The following is a 19,086-nucleotide window of genomic DNA, read 5'->3' as shown; positions in this document are numbered from 1 at the left end:
TACTACTAGTACTTGCACTGAATGCTGGTCCTGCCATCTTTTCAGTACTGAAAATCTCACTTCTGAAAGTCCCTGAAACAGACGGTTCGGTACTTGTTCTAATATTGTTATTTTGATCCGATTCACCCTTCCTGCTCTGATCATCAGAAGAAAGCACTTTTTTGAAGCAGGCATCAAATAAACTCACTTGCTTCCGTTTGCTCATATTGTACTATTTGAAAAGCTTAAAATAAAAAAGACCACTTCCCGCCGCGGACCATGCCAAATTAATAAACAATAATAAATAACTGTCTCTATATATTCTAAATAATCGTTCGTCACACTTCTCATCGATCAGCTTTCTTTTTTTAATCTCCTCTCCACACACCAACACTCCCCTTCCTCTCAACTCCGCCCCTGTCAGTATTCAACAAACCAGGTAAGGCATTAGCTGAACGCTTCATAAATACAATATCCGTCTGCGGATCGCACAAGATTACTTAAATATTAAGATCCAATGGTATGCACAGTGCGTAACGTGCGTACGGCTGCGGGCACCACTGCACCTATATGGCAGCCCTATGTAGGCCCTACATTGTACGGTTAAGTTGGCCCGACATCGGGTGCCAATATAGGGCCTACGTAATTCTGCCCAAACCTACAGTGGCTCTCAAAAGTATTCATCCCCCTTGGACTTTTCCACATTTTATTGTATTACAACATGGAATCAAAATGGATTTAATTAGGAGTTTTTGCCACTGATCAACACAAAAAAGTCCATAATGTCAAAGTGAAAAATAAAATCTACAAATTGTTCTAGATTATTACAAATACAAAACAGAAAATAATTGATTGCATAAGTATTTACCCCCTTGAGTCAATATTTGGTAGAGGCACCTTTGGCAGCAATTACAGCCATGAGTCTATTTGGATAAGTCTTTTCCAGCTTTACACATCTGGACACTCCAATTTTTGCCCATTCTTCTTTACAAAATTGCTTTGACTGGGCCACTCCAGGACATTGACCTTTTTGTTTTTAAGCCACTCCAGTGTGGCTTTGGCTGTATGTTTGGGGTCATTGTCCTGCTGGAAGATGAATCTTCTCCCAAGTCCCAGGTCTCTTGCAGACTTCAGCAGGTTTTCCTCCAGGATTTCTCTGTACTTTGCTGCATCCATTTTGCCTTCTATCTTCACGAGCTTTCCAGGTCCTGACGCAGAGAAGCATCCCCATAGCATGATGCTGTCACCACCATGCTTCACGGTAGGGATGGTGTTCTCAGGATGATGTGCAGTGTTAGGCTTGCGCCAGACATAGCGCTTAGCGTTGAAGCCCAAAAGCTCCATTTTGGTCTCATCAGACCATAGAATCTTCTTCCATTTGGTCTCAGAGTCTCCCACATGCCTTCTGGCAAACTCCACCCGAGATTTGATGTGAGTTTTTTTTCAACAATGGCTTTCTTTTTGCCACTCTCCCATAAATGCCAGTTTTGTGAAGCACCCGGGCTATTGTTGCTGTATGCACAGTGTCTCCTAGCTCAGCCATGGAAGACTGTAACTCCTTTAGAGTTGCCATAGGCCTCTTGGTGGCCTCCCTGACTAGTGCCCTTCTCGCCCGGATACTCAGTTTTTGAGGACGGCCTGTTCTAGACAGATTCACAGTTGTGCCATATTCTCTCCATTTCTTAATAATGGACTTTGCTGTGCTCCGGGGGATATTCAATGCCTTAGAAATGTTCTTATATCCTACACCTGATTGGTGCTTTTGAAGAACCTTATTCCGGATTTGCTTTGAATGTTCCTCCGCCTTCATGATGTAGTTTTTGTTAGGAAATGTACTAACCATCTGTGGGACCTCCCAGAGAGGTGTATTTAACCTGAAATCATGTGAAACACTTTAATTGCACACAGGTGGACTCCATTCAACTAATTATGTGACTTCTAAAGACAATTGGTTGCACAATAAAACACAATAAAATGTGGAAAAGTCCAAAGGGGTTGAATACTTTTGAGAGCCATTGTATGTAATTCTGCCCAAAGGGTCTATGTTTTTCCCATGCTACATAATGTGGGTGTAAGGCCGGGAGGGAGACTCCCTTTCTCTGAGGAATCCATCATATCCTACAGCATTACAAACTTAAATATCAGTGAATCCTTTTTACTACTAAATGTACTTCCGAATGTCCTTTTTCTTGTTAAAAGCACCTTGGGATGGCATGCCATGAAAGGTGCTTTATAAATAAAATTGGATTTGATAATTCCAGTGCAGTCATTCTTTTTTTTATTGTATCCTGCACTTGGTCTAAACTCTTATTTTTGTTTTCACTGTTACTTGTGTAGTCTCCTCCCAATTTGGGGGACTTGTAAATTGTTGTGTTATTATTTTGAAAACATTTTAATTATAACTGCATTTCATTTTATTTTGCTGTTGCTGAACTACAAAATGTTCATAGACTTTAATACAGCCTCGTTTTGAAAGAACTACAGTTCCCCTTGTGCTACTATGCTGAAATGCATGCTGAAAATAAAAGCAACGTAAAAAGGGAAGGAAAGTTAGAGAAGGGGAGTTGGCGACCTGTGAAGCTGTGTAGAGTACATTCTGTTAGCATTCCAGATTCAAGACCAACTCAATGACACAGCATAATTAAAGAAATAAATAAAAAGACGAAGAGCTAAAGGCTGCGATTTGGCTCGGTGGGAAACTGTCTTTAAATCTAAAACAGCGATTAATTCAGTTTGTACCCTCTGCTACTTGTATACCAAGACCAGACTCGCGCTGTGCTGCTGAAGCTACGCTGGAATCGGATCCACACAGACCAGACTTGCGCTGTGCTGCTGAAGCTACGCTGGAATCAGATCCACACAGACCAGACTCGCGCTGTGCTGCTGAAGCTATGCGGGAAACGGATCCACACAGACCAGACTCGCGCTGTGCTGCTGAAGCTACACGGGAATCGGATCCATACAGACCAGACTCACGCTGTGCTGCTGAGGCTACGTGGAAATCGGATCCACACAGACCAGACTTGTGTTGTGCGGCTGAAGCTACGCAGGAATCAGATCCACACAGACCAGACTCACGCTGTGCTGCTGAAGCTACACGGGAATCGGATCCATACAGACCAGACTCACGCTGTGCTGCTGAGGCTACGTGGAAATCGGATCCACACAGACCAGACTTGTGTTGTGCGGCTGAAGCTACGCAGGAATCAGATCCACACAGACCAGACTCGCGCTGTGCTGCTGAGGCTACGCTGGAATCGGATCCACACAGACCAGACTCGCGCTGTGCTGCTGAAGCTACGCAGGAATCGCATCCACACAGACCAGACTCGCGCTGTGCTGCTGAGGCTACACGGGAATCGGATCCACACAGACCAGACTCACGCTGTGCTGCTGAAGCGACGTGGGAATCGGATCCACACAGACCAGACTCGCGCTGTGATGCTGAAGCTACACGGGAATCAGATCCACACAGACCAGACTTGCGCTGTGCTGCTGAAGCTACGCTGGAATCAGATCCACACAGACCAGACTCGCGCTGTGCTGCTGAAGCTACGCTGGAATCGGATCCACACAGACCAGACTCGCGCTGTGCTGCTGAAGCTACGCTGGAATCAGATCCACACAGACCAGACTCGCGCTGTGCTGCTGAAGCTACGCTGGAATCGGATCCACACAGACCAGACTCGCGCTGTGCTGCTGAAGCTACGCTGGAATCAGATCCACACAGACCAGACTCGCGCTGTGCTGCTGAAGCTACGCTGGAATCGGATCCACACAGACCAGACTCACGCTGTGCTGCTGAAGCTACGCTGGAATCGGATCCACACAGACCAGACTAACGCTGTGCTGCTGAAGCTACGCAGGAATCGGATCCATACAGACCAGACTCGCGCTGTGCTGCTGAAGCTACGTGGGAATCAGATCCACACAGACCAGACTCGCGCTGTGCTGCTGAAGCTACGCTGGAATCGGATCCACACAGACCAGACTCGCGCTGTGATGCTGAAGCTGTGCGGGAAACGGATCCACACAGACCAGACTCGCGCTGTGCTGCTGAAGCTACACGGGAATCGGATCCATACAGACCAGACTCACGCTGTGCTGCTGAGGCTACGTGGAAATCGGTTCCACACAGACCAGACTCGTGCTGTGCTGCTGAAGCTACGCAGGAATCGGATCCACACAGACCAGAAATTTGCTCTACTGAATTTTCACCTAAAAATCCTGTTTTCCCGGTTCAAAGACTGTGAGTAAAAAGGACTAGTTTGTTTTTTCTTTCACTGCAGTCATTTCAATTAGTTCTATACAAAAATGTAATCAAATAAAATGCCCACGTGGTGAAGATTTGGGAATGTTCTTATGTTCTTACTGTATGACTTATTTACCAGCATGTAAACACAGCCAGTGTTATAAATTGAGTCTCATTAACATTTAATATACTGTTATCAGTTTGAGCAGTATGAATCCTCACAGAAACACATTTGCTGTGTCTCAAATATATGCAGAGCGAGTTTAAAGGTATGATATCTTGAGGAAATAACACACCCTGGCAAACTATTTTGTTTTGCAGAGTGTTGAACAGAATTCGGTCTCTTGTTCTTTATTGAGCAACATAGAAGCCGGAAATTACACAACATATACAAGTGAAAACATGCGCGTGTTGTGAAATTTCCCTGCCTCTATGTTTCCTAATAAGGAACAAATTAATTTTTTGGGTTAAAAAAAAGCTTAAAAGTAAACAAATTGTTGACCTTGCAAAACTACTTTGATGTAAAAACACATAAAAAAATAATACTAATAAAAATATAGCAATCTCGTTTTCTTAAATTGCCGTTATGCAAAATTTTGCAGAAAAATATAAGCGTAAACAAATACATTATCATATATATTTTTATTAATTACCTCAAACTGAATGCAGTAGGGATTCAAGGAAATACATGCACATGGATTAAGGAGTGGTTAGAAAACAGAAAGTACTGATTAGAGGAGAAACCTCAAAATGGAATGAGGTAACCAGTGGTGTACCACAGGGATCAGTATTAGGTCCTCTGCTATTCCTAATCTACATTAATGATTTAGATTCTGGTATAGTAAGCAAACTCGTCAAATTTGCAGACGACACAAAAATAGGAGGAGTGGCAAACACTGTTGCAGCAGCAAAGGTCATTCAAAATGATCTAGACAGCATTCAGAGCTGGGCAGACACATGGCAAATTACATTTAATAGAGAAATGTGTAACGTACTGCACGCAGGCATTAAAAATGTGCATTATAAATATCATATGGGAGAATTGAAGAAGGAATCTATGAAAAAACCTAGGAGTTTATGTTGACTCAGATATGTCTTCATCTAGACAATGTCTTCATCAAGCATTCAAAATCCTAAAAGGTATAGACAGTGTCGACCCAGGGGACTTTTTTGACCTAAAAAAGAAACAAGGACCAGGGGTCACAAATGGAGATTAAATAAAGGGGCATTCAGAACAGAAAATAGAAGGCACTTTTTGCACAGAGAATTGTGAGGGTCTGGAACCAACTCCCCAGTAATGTTGTTGAAGCTGACACCCTGGGATCCTTCAAGAAGCTGCTTGATGAGATTCTGGGATCAATAAGCTACTAACAACCAAACGAGCAAGATGGGATGAATGGCCTCCTCTCGTTTGTAAACTTTATGTTCTTATGTTCTTAATGTACAAAACTGGGACATTCAGTACAAAACTCAGACGATCGTCCATGTAAACAATGCAGTAGGAAAAGAGAACTCAATTTCCCAGAATCCCAGAGGAAATAAAAAGTCAGGTGACTTGGCAGCGGGAAGGATGGGGAATATAAGGAACCCGCTGTCCTTATAAAGGTACCAACAAATGTTCCTGTCAGGACATTGCATTCTGATTGGTTATCATTAGGGTTCTACCCAAATCGCGATTTCGCGGACATCGTGATATTGATGGGTTACCGCAAAATTCACCTCTTAGGGGCCAATGCATACAAACAAGTACGGAGAGGGAAAAAACATTGTTTAAATGAACTACTGCACAACGCAAGCGACTCAAACTACGTGTCTTCCTTCTGTAGACAGCCCTTTTATATTCCTTCACCGTCATGTGTGCATTCCACTTACGCAAAAAACAAACAAACAAAAAACGTCCACAAATAACATTTACACAAAAAAATTATCCAAAGCCGTTAACGTTCTTGTTTACTATTTAAATGAAAATGTTTTAATCAGCCTATCAGTGCGTCTTTACTGCTTTTATGTGATCTGTACTGTGCAGTAGGGGGTGGGACAAAGTATATTTTGGCTGATGACCATTGCAAGATATTTCCCAGAGAAACTGTACATGCAGACTGAGGTAATTGTTTTGCATATCTTAATGTGTCTTTGGAAAAAGTACGATCGATCGCTATTTAGCTTCAGAATCACACATTAAACAAAAGGCTACTACAGAGGATGCTAAACAGAACGTAAAATAAACAGCTTTCAGAAACCAAACTGGAAAGTCAGCGCAGACAAAAAGTATTCCTGTCTGCAAGTTAAATCAGTACTAAAACGATCCAGCACAGCCACCTCGATTCAACCTGCTGCTTACTTTTTCACAGTTGGAATTTTAGACCCGAATAGCCACGTTCGTTCTCTATGTTTTGACTCGGTACTAATAAAATAAAATATTGGATTGGACAAATAATATGACAACAAATGTGCTTCATACATTGCCTTTATTAAAGTATGCCAGATGCCCTTGTGTAACCGAGTTTTTGGGCTGTTTCTAATCGATTTCCACATCTGTATAACTTGGCAAAGCTTTGCCTTAACTTCCAACCAATTCAGTGGATGCAGAACGTGCAGTCTCAATATATGGGCAAGTCAACTACAGAGGGATGCTGCATGCTTGCCTTTAACAAGTGACAGCACTCTGTTTTATTAAGGAAGTAAGTACCACAATTTTTAGGCTTTATAGTGTTCTGAAATACTGTCTGCTTAGGTTTATTTAATGTTTAAACAGGTCCGCGAAATGTCCGCAAAATCCTAATTTTATTCCGCAACATACCCGTGAAAAATACGGAAATTTACCGCGATTTAAGTAGACACCATATTATTGTTAATAAAACAATTAATAATCCTCTCCCAACACCGAGACCCTAAACCTAAGGTTAGTATTCTATACAAAAGCCATTACACATCTAAAGTAGTTCGTGTTTGGCAGAGAATAATTTTTGTTACTTAAGAAAAAAAGTGAGCAGAGGTGCTGGCTTTCTCAGTTGCCCTTACAGGAACATTTCGTGGTACCTTTGTAAGCACTGCTAAGAAACCCACACAGTATACAAGTGTGGGTGTCGGGGCTGGTTGAGGACGGGGCAGACTCACCCGGAGGAACATTTAAATAAAGATTGGAGATTGCAGCAGGATTGTGCAGAGCAGTAACCGCGGAGTGAGTTTTTAAAAACAGCGAGTGGAGTACGAGCAAACCCAGCGATCAGTGAGTACAACGTATTACAATTGAGCTGTGTGCAAGATTGTGGTGGAAGTTTAAGAGTAATGTAGTGTGTGGACCTCTTGCCGGAGATTCGATTTGTTGTATATTTAGCACAGTGTTAAACTTACCTGTGTGGAAGCAACGCTCACTTCTCTAGCCTGCATGATCTTGCTTCAAATTGCCGACGGACTGGTTTAAATAACTGCAACTTGCAGTGCAGTTGCAGTGCAAGGCATTTTTAAGACCAACTGTAATTACAGCATGTGACAGAGATCGAATGAGTCTTAGTGTTAGATCTCCCTCTCGACCTGTGAGAGCACGGTATACGAGGAACAGAATACCCTTAATGAAATGGCACGACAATTTATTCCGTAGGGTAGATGGAAGTCGGTCAGTTCGGAAGGGGGCGGAGCCATGGCACCCGAGCTCAGTGACCCAGACGGTAAGCGGCGTGGCATCCGAGGACTGGAGGAGCGGATGCGCTCGTTAACCTCGGGGTCATGGGCAAGGGTATAAATAGGGGGCATGGCTTGAGTGATCTGTTCCTTTGCATATGGTTAAGTTAAATAACCGAGAAGGAGCCCGTACTGTGAGGAAACCGTGAGTGTTCTGTGTCTGTGTATTAACACTGTGTGTCTTGTGTGTTATTTGTCACAGAGGATTACTGAGCACGATCCGGAGCTGCAGCCGCAGGCCAGCGAAAAACCCGGACTTCACCACTCACCTTTCACTACCAACTGTCTTTGTGTTTGCACCTTTTAGCACTTGAATCACGCACTGTCTTTTGTGTTCGTGTTTAGTGTGGGTGTCGGAACGGGACTTTGGGGTTGCGGGTCAAACCCGCGGGATTATAAATTAGAAGTGATACACGCCGCTGTATCACTTCCAGCACTATTATCATTTACAGGTTTTGCCTTGAGGCTCTGGACATTTACAAAAATAAATAAACACCCTTGCACCTGTACCAACGTCTGTCTGTGTGATTCTTCTGCACTGCACTCACCTGCACGTCATTACCACTTTGCCACACAGCACCAGTAGGCAACGTGAAAGAGCACTGTGTGGATTTGCCTGTGCGTGGATTACAAACAGCAGTATTAGTTACCTAGAGACCTATCTGCTTACTTTTGAACTGTGTGCTCAAGCACTGATAAAGGAAACACATGACACAGACTGTGTAATTTCATTTTTAGTCGTGGTGTATAACGCCAGCATGGATACTGCTGGTCCAGCTAGTGTCCATTCCTTCTTCCACCAGCAGAGGTCTCCTGCTAACCTTGAAAGAAAAAGAAACAGACGCTTCATTTATTTGAAATACAGGACTGTGTAACTATCATTACGACCTCTATGTACCTGATGTCCTTGTGTGGGCCAGACTGGACACCTTTCCTCTTGTGTGGAGGGAAGTAAAACCTGGAGAACGTACCTGAAACACCTGGAAGGGAACAAAGTAACAGTTACAGCCCAGTCCTGGGTTTGGATTATAAATGCACCTTTAAAACCTGTACTTACCTTTGTGGAGGTCACTTTTGAAAGGGTGTGGCAGGAACCTGTACCAACCAGGAAGATCTGAGACTGGAACTATTTTTGTTTAGTTCTCCAGTAGGGTGGTTTTTGTACTGCAGTAATTTTACTACACACTGCAGTATTTTATTTTATTTTTACTACACACTGCAGTCATTTTTATTTGCACAGGGCTTAGCCTCTGCAAGGATAGACAGGGATCAAGAAGTGAGCGAGGGCCCAAGTGGGCAGGTGTTATTTTGGTTTTTGTTTATTTTTATTGCTACAAATACACTGTGTGTTGCCGTGAAAAATAAAAGCCTGCCCAGGTTAAACCCACACCTCTGTGTCAGTGTCGCCTCTTATACTGCCAGTTAGGCTTCCACACCAAACAACCTTTTACAATATATATATATGTGTGTGTAGAGAGAGAGAGATAGATATAAATCATTTTGTTATATATTTGCCAACACTTATTAAAAAACATTACCCATTTTTCTCATATACTCCATTCCTCTAGTAAATCCATTAGATGTTTGTTGCCTAAAGCTGTCACACAAAAGATTCTTCAGAGAGGTGACTAGGGTGCTGATGGTAACTGACAGTGACCCTGAGTCACACTCCAAGATTCCATCTGACTCTGGTAGTGATTTTTACCCCACTGATAGTCCCAGTGATGACACTATTGTTACTCAGGAAGAGGATTCTCCATCTGCTATGGAAGAGCCTGTTGAAGGTCTAGAAATAGAGACCGAGGAACAACCTGCATGTTCTAGTATGCCAAGTGGGTATGTGCCACTATACAGTTGGATCCCCCCAAATAATTTATGCTAAATTCAGACTAAACAGAGGTTTTAATCCTGGGGCCTAAAAAACTCAGTGATAAATTGACATTTTCTGACATCAACGTTGCTGGACACACCGTTAGCCCAAAAGCATCATCGTGCAACTTGGGTGTGATTTTTGAACCTGATCTTTCATTTGACGCACACATAAAAACACGTTAAAACATGGAAGAGCCCAGGTATACAGGCGATGTCACACTCCAGACGATTGTTCTAGTTTTCTCGACTCACTGCAAGCCCCCTGCACAATCCAGAAGCAGGCACATTTAGAAGATCATCGATTCTCTCATTGTCTCTCATTCTCTCATTGTCTGCACCAACCAAAAACAATAAGTATAAATGAAGTCAAAATATATATATATACATAAGTAAGACCTCACCTAGAATATTGTGTTCAGTTCTGGTCACCTCGTTACAAAAAGGATATTGCTGCTCTAGAAAGAGTGCAAAGAAGAGCAACCAGAATTATCCCGCGTTTAAAAGGCATGTTGTATGCAGACAGGCTAAAAGAATTGAATCTATTCAGTCTTCAACAAAGAAGACTACGCGGCGATCTGATTCAAACATTCAAAATCCTAAAAGGTATAGACAATGTCGACCCAGGGGACTTCTTTGACCTGAAAAAAGAAACAAGGACCAGGGGTCACAAATGGAGATTAGATAAAGGGGCATTCAGAACAGAAAATAGGAGGCACTTTTTTACACAGAGAATTGTGAGGGTCTGGAACCAACTTCCCAGTAATGTTGTTGAAGCTGACACCCTGGGATCATTCAAGAAGCTGCTTGATGAGATTCTGGGATCAATAAGCTACTAACAACCAGTCGAGCAAGATGGGCTGAATGGCCTCCTCTCGTTTGTAGACTTTCTTATGTTCTTACATATATAATTGTATTTTTATTTATTTATTATTTATTCCTATATTAATCTCGTTTTAAAGTTTGTTTTTTAATTTTGGCACAAATTATCTCCCTAGACATGAACCATCTTGTGCAGGTAAGTGCTTTGAGCGTTTTTCCCTTTACAAGTTCAGTCTCATTAAAGTTCAGCAGTTGTCTCTCCCAGTGAGGGATCACGCTGATACTTGTGATAATAAAATGAAACTTTAACAGCAATATTGATGCTGTATAATATGCCTTTGGCAAGTTGCTAAATACAGGTTTTGTAACACAATTTGTTTGCTTAACTTGTGCTTTCTTTCTACATTCCGAGGTCTACCCAGATAGCAGCTATATGTCGGCCCTACATTGTACTTTTAAGTTGGCCCGACATCGGCTGCCAATGTAGGTCCTACGTAATTCTGCCCATATGGCCTATGTCAGCCCTAAGTCAGCAACCATCTTGAACCTTGTGGCAGTCTGGCTCGCAGTGGTGAGGTGGATGACGTCACGGACCAGGAAGTAACTGACACCAAAACAGTGGATGGGCGGGTGAAGCTGAATGCTGCGGCACTCAGCGTATTTATTAATAAACAAAACAAAAGATTTAACAAAACACAAAACAAAAGGGCACGAGGGCCAAACGAATGAACAAACAAACAAGTAAGTGGGGTAATCCAGCACGTTTTAGCAATTGTTTTTTTTAATGTTGCTTTCTCTCTCCGCTCTCCCGTACTCTCCTCTACACTCAGCCCTGAGTGCAGAGAGCTGCAGGTTTATATACTCTGGCCGAGGGATTAACTAGTAGTTAATTATCTTATTATCCCTTGGCCAGAGTCTGCACGCGTTTGGTAAGGATGCATGACTGTCAGCTAGTTAATCAGTAGCTGATCAGCCATGCATCCTCACTGGGTTTTTAAATATAATAATAAAAGACGCGGCGCTTTTACCCGCGCCGCAAACAAAAATACAAATAATAATACATAGAGGCGGGACACTCCGCCACAAACCTCTTGAACCAATCTTGAATATTTCTGTTCTACAGAATGTAGCAACTCCCATGCTACATAATGTGGGTGTCTCACCCACCTGTGCCTTTAATTAGGGTCAATAGCCTGGCCAGGTTAAAGCTTCGTTTCCCACAGTTTCTTGCAACCGCCCTCTGTTTATCCTCTCTCCCCATGGGCTCATTCAAATATCCACTCTCAGAGCTCATTAGAAGCCAGCACCTGTTCTAAAGCTGGCTGATTAGGCCTGGAGGGAGACTCCCTTCCTCTGAGGAATCCATCATATCCTACAGCATTACAAACTTAAATATCAGTGAATCCTTTTTACTACTAAATGTACTTCCGAATGTCTTGTTAAAAGCGCCGTTGGATGGCTTGCCATGAAAGGCACTTTATAAATAAAATTGGATTTGATAATTCCAGTGCAGTCATTCTTTTTTTTATTGTATCCTGCACTTGGTCTAAACTCTTATTTTTGTTTTCATTGTTACTTGTGTAGTCTCCTCCCAATTTGGGGGACTTGTAAATTGTTGTGTTATTATTTTGAAAACATTTTAATTATAACTGTATTTAGCTTTATATTGCTGTTGCTGAACTACAAAATGTTCATAGACTTTAATACAGCCTTGTTTTGAAAGAACTACAAAAGAACTGATATGTAAACTTATGGAAACTATAATAAGATCTAAAATGGAAAATTACCTATATGGTAACAATATCATGGGATACAGTCAGCATGGTTTCAGGAAAGGGAGATCGTGTCTAACTAACCTGCTTGACTTTTTTAAGGATGCAACATCGACAATGGATAATTGCAAAGCATACGACATGGTTTATTTAGATTTCCAGAAAGCTTTTGACAAAGTCCCGCATAAAAGATTAATTCTCAAACTGAACGCAGTAGGGATTCAAGGAAATGCATGCACATGGATTAGGGAGTGGTTAACCTGTAGAAAACAGAAAGTACTGATTAGAGGAGAAACCTCAAAATGGAGCGAGGTAACCAGTGGTGTACCACAGAGATCAGTATTAGGTCCTCTGCTATTCCTAATCTACATTAATGATTTAGATTCTGGTATAGTAAGCAAACTTGTTAAATTTGCAGATGACACACAAATAGGAGGAGTGGCAAACACTATTGCAGGAGCAAAGGTTATTCAAAATGATCTAGACAGCATTCAAAACTGGGCAGACACATGGCAAATGACATTTAATAAAGAAAAGCGTAAGGTACTGCACGCAGGCAATAAAAATGTACATTATAAATATCATATGGGAGGTAATGAAATTGAAGAAGGAATCTATGAAAAAGACCTAGGAGTTTATGTTGACTCAGAAATGTCTTCATCTAGACAATGTAAGGGAAGCTATAAAAAAGACCAACAAGATGCTCGGATACATTGTGAAAAGTGTTGAATTTAAATCAAGGGAATAAATGTTAAAACTTTACAATGCATTAGTAAGACCTTTACAAATTCAAAAACATTGTTTTTTGTTTATTTTTATTGCTACAAATACACTGTGTGTTGCCGTGAAAAATAAAAGCCTGCCCTGGTTAAACCCACACCTCTGTGTCAGGTGACTGCCAGTTAGGCTAGCACACCAAACAACATTTTACAAAATATAGTTACAGATAGATAGATATAATTTTGTTATATATTTACCAACACTTAATAAAAAACATTACCCATTTTCTCAGATACTCCATTCCTCTAGTAAATGCATTAGATGTTTATTGCCTAAAGCTGTCACACAAAAGATTCTTCAGAGAGGTGACTAGGGTGCTGATGGTAACTGACAGTGACCCTGAGTCACACTCCAAGATTCCATCTGACTCTGGTAGTGATTTTTACCCCACTGATAGTCCCAGTGATGACACTATTGTTACTCAGGAAGAGGATTCTCCATCTGCTATGGAAGAGCCTGTTGGAGGTCTAGAAATAGAGACCGAGGAACAACCTGCATGTTCTAGTAGGCCAAAAGGGTATGTGCCACTATACAGTTGGATGCCCCCCAATAATTTATGCTAAATTCAGACAAAAAGGTTTTAATCCTGAGGCCTAAAAAACTCAGTGATGAATTGATGTTTTCTGATGTAAACGTTGCTGGACACACCGTTAGCCCAAAAGCATCATCGCACAACTTGGGTGTGATTTTTTACCATGGTCTTTCATTTGACACACACATAAAAACATGTTAAAACATGGAAGAGCCCAGGTATACAGGCGATGTCACACTCCAGATGATTGTTCTAGTTTTTGCGACTCACCGCAAGCCCCCTGCACAATCCAGAAGCAGGCATATTTAGATAATTGATTTTCTCATTGTCTGCACCAACCAAAAACATTAAGTAAAAATGAAGTTTCTATATATATGGAGGCTGTGTGGTCCAGTGGTTAAAGAAAAGGGCTTGTAACCAGGAGGTCCCTGGTTCAAATCCCACTTCAGCCACTGACTCATTGTGTTACCCTGACCAAGTCACTTAACCTCCTTGTGCTCCGTCTTTCGGGTGGGATGTAATTGTAAGTGACTCTGCAGCTGCTGCATAGTTCACACACCCTAGTCTCTGTAAGTGGTCTTGGATAAAGACGTCTGCTAAATAAACAAATAATTATATATATTTATATATTTATCTCGTTTTAAAGTTTGTTTTTTTTAATTTTGGCACAAATTATCCTCTATACTCCCTGGACATGAACTGTCTTGTGCAGGTAAGTGCTTTGAGCGTTTTTCCCTTTACAGGTTCAGTCTCATTAAAGTTCAGCAGCTGTCCCTCCCAGTGAGAGATCACGCTGATACTTGTTGTGATAATAAAATGAAACTTTAACAGCAATATTGATGCTGTATAATATGCCTTTGGCAAGTTGCTAAATACAGTTTTTGTAACACAATTTGTTTGCTTAACTTTTGCTTGCTTACTACAGTCCGAGGTGCCAGAGTTGGTGGAGGAGGTGGAAAGGTACTGGCTAGATATAGTCAGTCTCACCTCCATGCACAGCATCGGCTCTGGAACCAAACTTCTCGACCAAAGGTGGACTCTATCCTTCTCCAGAGAGGCCCCCTGTGAGCAGCCCTGGGCAGATGTGGGAATATACAGTTGGAGTTTGTGCAGGTGGACGAGAGGGTTGCCTCGGTGAGACTTCTGGAATCTAAGAGGAAAACTCTGACTGTTGTAGGTGCATATGCGCAGAGGAAGTGTGGAGAAGATGTTAGGCTAGGTGAAGTCAACGCAATGGACTGTTCAAAATACACATGAGAGTGACTTACTGCCTTACACCTGAATTACTGCCTGGAAGGAGGCAACCCACCAGGCCTTGGAACCCCAGAGATTTATTTTGTTTTTCTCTCCTCTGCCCCTATAGTTATTCTGATGTACTGTGTTCTAATGCACTGACCAATAATGTGAAAGCACTCGGTGGCAATTCATTGCGAAGGGCGCTATATCAAATAAAAAATGATTGATTGATTAACATGTTGTGTAGCTTTTCAGAGTACAGCAGCACCAGTGTATCCAATGTGTGTGTAAGCCTGTCTATTAACCGGTATGCACAACGCAGTATAGCATGCCTCCTCTTATTTGAAGGAATGATTCAATAATCACTACCCTATTTAATCAGACGTCGCACTGCAATAGCTTTTGTTATTAGTTTGGAGTCATTTTAGATGTAATGTGTACAATGTACAAAAACATTAGTTTGTTTTTGTAAGCTAATCATTATAGCCTATTTTCAACTGTGAGATGTTCAGGTCTGGATTATAACAAAACTTTGACCAACCCGCTAACAGTAAACTGCAAACTTGTAGACTTTTTGTTATTCATGAGGAGAAGAAAGAAGCCTCTGACAAAATTTGAAGGCACCTACCCTACAGGTTAAACTTTGCTACAATGGGTCGATGTGGCAATGTGCCCCGCCCCTGTGTGCATTTTTGTGTTTTATGTTGTATGTAGTGTGTTAATGTTGGTGTATTGTAGTTGGTACACGGGATATAATGTGGGTAATGAGCACGAGTGTTTAAAATGTATAATTTTATTTAGGCACAGGGATTGCACTTCACTTCATGTGCATTTAAAGTATTTAATAATATGTGAGCACAGGGTTGCACAGATTTAGTTCATGTGCTGGGATTCAAGTGACTCACTGAACACACAACCCCAAGTGAGTGAAACGTGCATCTATATATACTGTTGTGCCGGGATTCAATTACTAATTAATTATTCTTATTTCTGCTAAGAAATAAGAAATAAGAATAATTAATTAGTAATTGAATCCCGGCACAACAGTATATATAGATGCACGTTTCACTCACTTGGGGTTGTGTGTTCAGTGAGTGGAGAACGGGTGTGGAGAGGAGAGAAAGTAAAGTAAACTAAAATAAACTAAAATAATAATTGTTATTTGTTTTGACTCACCGTGTTTGTTTGTCTGTTTGTCCACTGTTCATTTAAGTGTTAGCCCGTTTTGTTTGTCTATTTACTTGGGCCTCAGGTGCCGTGTCATGTTTTCTATTTAAACCTTTTATTTTACAATAAAACACTGAGCACCACAGCGCTTCAGTTTCACTTGCCACACAAAAAAAAAAACAAAGATTGTTTTGTAACTAACAGCTTTGTCTGAGTTTTATTATAAAACAAAATCAGCTGAATTTGTTTAAAGGGACTTCATCTGATTAAAAATAAAACCTGAAAACGTCAAGCCCTACTTGTGTGTGTGTGTTCGGATTTACTTTTTCCACAATACTTGTTATATTTCATTTATGCAATATGGACCTCTGTTAATATGGGGCATAACACATTATTTTAAAATAAAATACAGTGCATGGTGGGATACTATCGTATTAATTTCCACGGTTTGTTACGCTGCTGGGAATTGTAACTGAACTATTCTAATGGTGTGTGGACGCATTAAGCCTGACTAAACATGAAACGGTACTTCAGTGTGGAGGCTTTGAGCTGGATTAATTAGAGCGGTTTCGAGTACGGTTCTCGAGATCGGTTATGTAGTGTGGACAGGGCCTTTGTGTTTCTTTCTGGCCTGATGTCATGCCTACAGCCAGCCTGTCACAGTCGGTTAAAGTTTATTTTAATAGTTGAGAAAAAAGAATCCACACCAGGTTTCAAATGTAACCACACCCCCTGCATTGGTGCACAAAACAGGTGCTTTTTTTGGCACTGATAATAGTTTTTGTTTTATTATCAATAAAATTTAGCAGGGCAGGACAAAGATGATTTAAGGCCGTTGTTGCTTTTAACTTTATGATTTAATGGTCATTTATGGTAGAATACTCACCTACCTTGCCCTGAAGCAAAGTTTCATTTTGCCTGTGTGGGTGTGTGGTTGTGTGTGGGGGGGTGTGTGTGTATATATTGTGTATATAAAGAATAGCTCTTTTCAAGAAACTTACAGCTTTCTCTTGGTCTGGTACCAGAACACCCCTTGTCTGCACAAGTGAATTTGGGTAAGATCTACCATTTATATCTAGAACTTACAACTTAAAATGTTCATGAACGTGTTCTAGTAGTTAATATGTAGCAGACCATGTGTCAATTCATTTATTGTAACTTTTCTCACAGTTAATGAATTAATTACTACATTTAATTAACTATTAATGAACAAGTAAGCATTTTATATATATATATATATATATATATATATATATATATATATATATATATATATATATAATGTTGTTCATTAATAGTTAATAGGTGCTGTCACAATATTTAGCCCATACATTTACGTTAATTTAGTAATTAATTAATTAACTGTGAGAAAATTTACAATAAATGAATTGACACATGGTCTGCTACACATTAACTAACTATTAAAATAATATGAAATCATGTTTTATTAATCTGTTTACTTCTTGTTCATTAATAGTTAATAGGTGCTACTAAACATTTACTTCAATTTATGAATTTATAAACTTTTAGAAATGTTACTATAAATCAAGTAACAAATTATCTACTAACTGTTAACTAACTATTAACAGACATAACAAATGTGTATTAATATATTTACTGCTTGTGTGTTAATAGTTAATAGGTGCTCCTTAAAATAAAGTGTGACCTTTAATTATACTCGAGATTTATTGGTACACTGCGACTCCTAAATTTTATGACTGTTTGCGGCCAACTTCTCTCTCCCAATGAGCTATTTTCAGCTATATATAGGTTTTGAACCCATAGCCCCTCCTACGGGTTAAACTATGTCCAAAGTCGCGTTCACGACTATAATAGGTTGCGTTATCTGCGCACGCATTCTCTAGAATGGCTGTCCCGACAGCTTCAGCCAACACCAACTCATTGGGGCCTATGTACTAAGAAAGGCCAGTCGCAGGGCAAACTACCGCAATTAGCGTTTTTGTTGCTACTGTTGGCAAAAAAATCCTCTGTACTCAGAGAAGATATGTAAATGAAGAGACCAGCAATATATTCATTTGAATTTCTGTTGCGACACTTTAGCGAGATAAGCATTCCGTGAGATATGCAACATTTTTCAGAATAAATGACCGTTGTCTTTTGGATAGACTGACCTATATAGCCAGCCTCAACCTGGGACGAGTAGTGAAGGGGAAATATAGAATGCGATATTCGAAAAAGCAATGAACAAGGAGGCAGCAAATAAACTCTGAGTGATACAAAAACATGGTATTAATGTCCTGTTCACAAGCAGGCTACAGTTTCTTTTGGTATAGAAACCACTTTCTGTATTAACTCACTTTCAGTACCTGTACAGTAGACTGTACAGTTATGATGACGTGTTTCTGAATTCATTGCTATGACAGCTGTATCACTTTTTATACAAACAGCTCCCTCAAGTAATATGCCTATGGCATGATTTACCGTATGTCAATGTATATTTGTGGAAAAGCAGGCTAATATATTTCTGTAAGTAGTTCCAGTTTTGTTAGAGAAACCTGTAAACAATTTTTTTTTTTTAATATAGGCTACTATTCAGTGGTGTGTGATGACATATTTAGCAAGGCATTCAACATTTTTTAAAATTACCTTTTTTTAATAGTCCAATATCATTTAGATAGCAATGAAACCTATATTTGACAATGGCATTAAATGTGACTTCACTCACTGATTTGGTAATTCTGAGTCCTTTTGATGTCCAGGATAAAAATAAAAATATCAGAGCTTTACAATGTGTAATACTTGTTGATTCGTTTATCTGAAGATTAATGCAAGCTTGTTATAATGTGCGTCACTGCAGGCTAACTGCTTCAAACTTTTCTTCAGCTTTTTTTCCTGGGCTATCATGTCTGAACTAGGTTATATGCACGCATATTATTCTGTTATATTTATTTATTGAGCATATTGAACAAAAACTCTTGTTCTAAACTAACTGATCGACCAAACCCTGTGCCAATACCAAATCAGGTGAGTATCTG

The 19,086-nt window shown here is 40.4% G+C and overlaps 1 long non-coding RNA gene across 1 annotated transcript; it reads left to right on the top strand.

The window, feature by feature from the left end:
- Positions 1–6,804: 6,804 nt before the first annotated feature.
- LOC131730531 (uncharacterized) lies at positions 6,805–9,301 on the top strand. Its single transcript, XR_009324091.1, has 2 exons — positions 6,805–7,460; positions 8,115–9,301. It is a non-coding gene; the product is annotated as an uncharacterized LOC131730531 (long non-coding RNA).
- The last annotated feature ends 9,785 nt before the right edge of the window (positions 9,302–19,086 follow it).

This window comes from Acipenser ruthenus, unplaced genomic scaffold (assembly GCF_902713425.1).
Source record: "Acipenser ruthenus unplaced genomic scaffold, fAciRut3.2 maternal haplotype, whole genome shotgun sequence".
NCBI lineage: Eukaryota > Metazoa > Chordata > Actinopteri > Acipenseriformes > Acipenseridae > Acipenser > Acipenser ruthenus.
Note: the sequence above shows the minus strand (reverse complement) of the source record. Positions and strands in the feature narration are given on the sequence as shown.